Here is a 6,568-nt window from a genome sequence, read left to right as displayed (position 1 = left end):
TAACCAATGTCACCCCAATAAATTCTGTACAATTTTTTATTAATTAGCAATAAGAATTTAGACATTTTATAAATACTCACTGTTATGAACATAAATTGAGGTTTTCAGCTCTGGTACAAGCTGAATCAAAAAAGAAATAAAACACTTAATAGTGCATCAACATTTTTTCCCCACTCATTTGCCATACTGACAGTGTAAATGCAAATTTGGTCTAAATGTACTAGTACAAACTCTCAAGCAACAATGTATAGCTTTTCTTCATTCTCCTGAGAGAGATAAAAGTTTAAGGATCAAACAATCAGGTTGACAAATGCAGCATCTGTCAAATGTACAGACTTTAAAAACCAAGTTAGGGCATTCATTAGTTTTATCTAAGATACATCTGGAACACTGGGAAGTGATCAGTTCTGTATAATAATGTGAAGTAGATTTTTTATAAATACTAGAGGCCCGGTGCACAAAATTCGTGCATGGGAGGGGGGTTGTCTCTCAGCCTGGCCTGCAAGCTCTCCAATCTGGGACCCCTTGGGGGATGTCCGACTGCCAGTTTAGGCCCAAACTGTGTGAGACTGGGCCTAAACCGACAGTCGAACATCCCTGTCACAATCTGGGACTGCTGGTTCCTAACCGCTCACCTGCCTGCCTGCCTAATTGCCCTTAACCGCTTCTGCCTGCCAGCCTGATCACTCCCTAACTGCTCCCCTGCCTGCCTGATTGCCCCCAACTGCCCTCCCCTGCTGGCCCGATTGCCCCAACTGCCCTCCCCTGCATGCCTGGTCACCCCTAACTGCCCTCCCCTGCTGGCCTGGTCCCCCTCAACTGCCCTCTCCTGCAGGCCCAATTGCCCCCAATTGCCCTCCCCTGCCAGCCTGATTGCCCCCAACTGCCCTCCCCTGCCGACCTGTTTACCCTCAACTGCCCTCCCCTGCCGGCCATCTTGTGGTGGCCATCTTGTGATGAGGTCACGTGAGGGCATCGCCTGAGGGCATTGAGCAAGGGCGTGACACCACCTAGGCTTTTATTGTATAGGATAACATCAGTGGACAAATCTGAAGAATATACCAGAAGAACAACAGTTTACCAGTTTACTAGTACATATCAACCAATTTGTTTCAGCCAGTTTGAGTTCATGTTCTAAAATCTCGAACTTGTTTTTTGTAAGCCAAGAGCTTCCTATCATGCAGTATCTATGTTATAAAGTAAAGGAGACTTAGGTGAAATACTTTTATTCGTCACAACTACTGCCTCAATTGCCTATGACCTTAACAGCATCACGGAAGTCTGGGAAATGTTTGTGCATGAGCTTATTGCCTTCGCTGACTTGAAATTGCCCCATACAATGGTATATATCAAGCCTTAGTAAAGTCTTTAAGAAAACAAACAAGTTGACAAATGCAACATCTGCCTTTAAGTTATAAACTCAGGAATTCTCTCAATTGTGAAATCTTGCAGAGAAGTTTTTTTTTCTTCTTAAAATCTCAAAACATTCCTTGCTATAGTTCTGGCATTTTTTCTCATCATCACTGTCTTGTGAATCATCTGCTCCATCTACTCTGTTCAATCTGCACCCATATCACCACCCATGTTCATCATCTCAGAGAAATGATCAAAATTAGACATGTCTTCATCGGAACCATCTTCCCAGTCTTTCCAATTAAAGTCCATACTAATACAATTAAGCTTTGTCCTTTTGTTAACCTTGGCCATGACTGGCCAGATTGTCCTTTTCATAACATAAAAGTGATTTGTCTGTTCTTTTATGCTTGGAATTATTTGGATCAGTTTCAATTAAATGATTAAAATAATCACTTCCTCCAAGACAACTAAATATAAATTTGGATTTTTCAAAATTCTGTTTTCAACACCAAATTCAATGAAGACATAGTCTTTTTTATTGTACCACTTTGCAGAAACATGCTGCTTTGTTAATGGGGCAGGAGACTGGGGGGTCAGTGGGAAGTGAACGCCTCCCTAGTGGTGATGCTGGCATTTTCTCCTGGTGGAGCCTCTTCTCGCTTCCCTCAGGCAATAGCAGCAATGAGGGCTGGACTGGGTCCCAGAATGCACTTTGCAGAATGAGAGGGGTTCCTCCAGTTGGGGAGAAGAGGAAAGTGTAGGAAAAGGGTCACAAGGACAGAATGAACCCGTGTTTTGTGCGAGTGAGGGCTGGTGAGAGTATGCATGCGCCTTTTCAAAGTGTATTCAATGCAGTATATATGGTAAACATTTTACTTTTTCCCACGGAAAAATCACTACATGGACACAATTAAGTTTTATCACTCATAGAAACATCTCTTATACATGTGACTTGGTAGTGCATTCCATTCACCAAAATGTTCTAAACACATTCTCTCAGTAAAGTAACTATGTGCTTGTTAAAATACACAAATATCATTCTTAGAAACATCTTTTGTACATGTGCCTTTGCGAAATATTTTAAATGTTAAACACAAAATATTTTAAATGCATATTAGTGTGGTGAATACATTCTTTCAGTGAAATAACATTGCTCTTATTCACATACACAACTAGCATTATTAGAAACATCTTTTTGTATACATTCCTTTACAGAGTATATTAAATGCAGCATAAGTGATGAACACATTCTTCCATCAAAATAACATGACCTGGATACAAGGAAATTATGTCATTCCCAGAAACATTTATTATAAATGCTACGTTATAGAGTACAAGCCATCCACCAAATATGGTGAATGCTTTATTTCAATGAAATAACATGGTGCTTATTCACATATACAACTAACATTCTGAAGAATACATCTTTATACATGTGTCTTCACAAAGCTCATATGCATACATTGTGGAAATCATCTTTCACTGAAATAACACTATATTTGTTCATATATAAAATTTGAATCATTAGAAATCTCTTTTATATGTGAGCATTTATAAAGTGCATGAAATGCAGCAGATGTGGTGAGCTAATTGTTTAACTGAAATAACATCGCCTGGACATAACAAAATTCAAAATCACTCCTAAAAACATTTAAACGTGTGTCTCTACATGTTATTAAATGCAGGATAGTGTGGTGAACACGTTATTTTATAGACGTAACTCTATATACACCTATACAATTAGCATTCTAATAATATTTTTCTCATAGTATTCTCATTTGTTGTTGTTTGAAAATTCAATTTTATTATTTTTCTATTAATAAAAGTATATGCTAATCATAAAAATTCAAGTGTAGAATTATACAAACAAATATACAAAGTATATATAAAATATATATTAAAGAAATATACAAAGTGCAAAGTCATATTGTTCTACAATTGAATCCCTAGCAAATAATCACTGGTAACAGATTGTTTCATAACTAACTTACATACCTTTCTACACACATATGCATAAACATTTATAAAAATTTAATATAAGTGAGTCACAAGAAATACTATGCTACATATAGACTTGTTTTGTTTATGTGTTGTTAATCCTCACCCCAGGATATTTTTCCATTGATTTTTTAGAGAGACTGGAAGGGAGGGATGGAGGGGGAGAGGGTGAAAGAGAGAGAGAGGAACATCGATGTGAGAGAGACACATTGATTGGCTGCCTTTGAGTGGGAATTGAACTCGAGACTCTTCAGTGCAACAATCTAACCACTGAACCACATCATCCAGGGCCAGACTTTTCTTTAATGTGACATAATTTGCTCCCAAGAATGAATGTACTTGTTGAGAAGGGTTCCTGGTGGCTAACTTTATAGACAGAGCCAAGCAGCCATTGCTATATATAACACGCTTCAGGCAGAAACCTGCACTAAGCTGCCTGCCTCCCACACCGAACTGCCTGCCTGCACTGTGTTCCTGCCGTCTGAGCCAGCCCTCATAAAGAAGTTCCTGGAATCCTATTTCAACCAATAGGAGCCAGACTTTTCTTGTCTAATCAGAGCTGTGCAGCTATATCCTCATTAGCATCTTCAATGACCAATCAGAGCAGCTCCATTCCAATCAATGGGGTGGTGCTTTTTGGGCCAATCAAACTGCAAGGATTAGGAGTCCTCATTTGCAGGAGGACAGACCAATCAAGAACCAGCTACATAAGTCAACTCCCTTCTGGGTGGGGGTGGGGTGTGTACACTTTTTATTTTTTTATTTTTTATTTTTTTTTACCAAAGACTGAAGACTGTGTTTATCCAGCTGAAGCTGAAACACCAAAGACATCTCTCCAGGCCAGAGTGGAACTGTGCGAAGAGGGGCTTCTCTTGAGGGCCACCTTACCAAATGCCACCACACAGCATGCTGCTCCACAGCCGTGCTGTAAAGTAACTGAGCTGTGACACTACTGAGCTATCTCACAACTGTGCTGCTCTGCAGCTGTGTGTATCATAACTGCACTGAGTAAAGTTTCCTTCTTCACTGCACCCCTCAAATTGGGGATTCATGTAGGCATTACGTTGGTGCCAATGACCATATGTTGTCACCCATTTCATGGACATCTCTAATGCTCAGAAGTAGATCCATTTTTAAGGAATTGCCATTAGGGTAATTGTAAACAATTAGAACTGGTTAAGAAAAAACAAACAGAAAGGGAACATGTATATCAATGTTTCTCTTCTTCATTCTACTCATACTCTGAGGCATGGGAATGTCATGTTGGCATGGAACATTGTTTCCTAATAATTGAAGGTGGTGGGTTATAATGCTGTGCTCCTTACAAATGCCTGTGGGAACGGCTGAACCTCTCATTGCAGGTCTGGAAAGTGATCCCCCATGTGGAACTGGGGGAGAATTCTGGACAAGCTGAAAACTGCCTTTGCACACAGACTAGGAACATTAGTTTTTATTTAGTGTTAAGTACAGATCATATTCTATAGTTTCCAAACTCATAATTATAGAAATGTCTAATAACTTTTCATAGTATTGCTTTTTACACTTTATTAAATGAAGTATACTTGGTGAACACATTCTTTTATAGCACTACCTGAGTCCAGTGGAATTTTGTCACTCATGGAAATATTCTTATACATGTGACATTACAGAGTTTATTACAGGCTGAACACTTTCAATGAAATAGCACTGTGCTTATTTATAGATAAAACTAGCATTTTGAGAAAGATCTTTTACATGTGTGCACTTAGTATATTAAATCAAAGCATGTAGTGACACATTATTCACTGAAATCACCCAAATCCAATTAAATTTGTTGTTTTTATAAATATATTTTATTCACATAAATTTACATAGTGGATTCTATGCATCAAAATATGGTGAACACATTTTGTCAATGAAAACAGACTGGTATTATATATAGAAACTTGTGTCTTTACATATTGTATTAAAAGTAGGCTCCACAAGTCATCTGTAAGGAGCACATCTTTCAAAGAAGAAACATTACCTGGATGCAATGCAGTTTTATAAGCCATAGAAATATCTCTTATTCACATGACACTGCATAGTGTACTCCACACACCATCAATTGATGAACACATTCTTTCAATGAGATAACACTGCAGTTATTTATATATATGTTCACATATCTAACTAACATTCTTAAAAATCTCTTTCAAAGTGTATTAAATCCAGCACAATCTGTTGAACACATTTATTCTCTGAAACACTGTCTGTATTCATATCTACAACTACCATTCTTAGAAATATCTTTGACTCATGTGCCTTTGCAGAATGTGTCAAATAAAGCAGGATGTGACGAACACATTCATTCCTGTTATTAACATAATAATTAACTTATAAAAATACTATTCTTAGAAATATAGTTTGTACACATGACTTTCATTTTTTATTATAAATATGTTTATTTTTATCTCTTTGCAATATCTATAGTGATTCAACTGTCTAGCAGGTAAAATGAAAATTATTTCAAAAAATCAAATTTGTATATATGACTTTTAAGTTTTTTTTAAAAGCAGAATAGTGTGTAAATATACTCTCACTGAAATAACTTACACACAAAATCAGCATTTTAGAAATATCTTCAATGCATGTCCATCACTACTAGACCCGGCTTATAAGAATTACAAAAGGCTGTACTTCAAACTAAAATGAAGGGATGCTAATCAACATAGTACTGGAAGTGCTAGCCATTGCAATCAGACAACAAGAAGAAATAAAAGGCATCCAAATTGGAAAAGCAGAAGTAAAATTGTCATTATTTGCAGATAACATGATACTGTACATAGGAAACCCTAAAGACTCCATCAAAAAATTATTGGTCTTAATAAATGAATTTGGCAATGTAGCAGGATATAAAATTAATGCCAAAAAAATCGATGGCATTTTTATACACCAATAGTGAACTTACAGAAAGAGAGCTTAAAAAAACAATCCCATATACCATTTCACACAAAAAAATTAAGATACCTAGGAATAAACTTAACTAAGGAGGTAAAAGATCTCTACTCAGAAAACTACAGGACATTGAAAAAAGAGATAGAGGAAGATATAAACAGATGGAAGAACATACCGTGTTCATGGATTGGTAGAATCAACATCATTAAAATTTCCATACTACCCAAAGCAATCTATAAATTCAATGCACTCCCATTAAAATACCAATGGCATATTTCATAGACCTAGAATAAACTCT

The 6,568-nt window shown here is 37.0% G+C and overlaps 1 pseudogene across 1 annotated transcript; it reads right to left on the bottom strand.

Moving 5' to 3' along the window:
• Positions 1–1,432: 1,432 nt before the first annotated feature.
• LOC308244087 (prostaglandin E synthase 3-like) lies at positions 1,433–4,185 on the bottom strand (annotated as a pseudogene). The gene is made up of 2 exons: positions 4,135–4,185; positions 1,433–1,941 (listed from the first exon to the last, which is right to left on the bottom strand). The product of its transcript is annotated as a prostaglandin E synthase 3-like (transcript).
• Positions 4,186–6,568: the final 2,383 nt, after the last annotated feature.

This window comes from Plecotus auritus (assembly GCF_963455305.1).
Source record: "Plecotus auritus genome assembly, chromosome: 3".
Taxonomy (NCBI): Eukaryota; Metazoa; Chordata; class Mammalia; order Chiroptera; family Vespertilionidae; genus Plecotus; species Plecotus auritus.
This window is presented reverse-complemented; position numbering and strand designations above follow the sequence as displayed.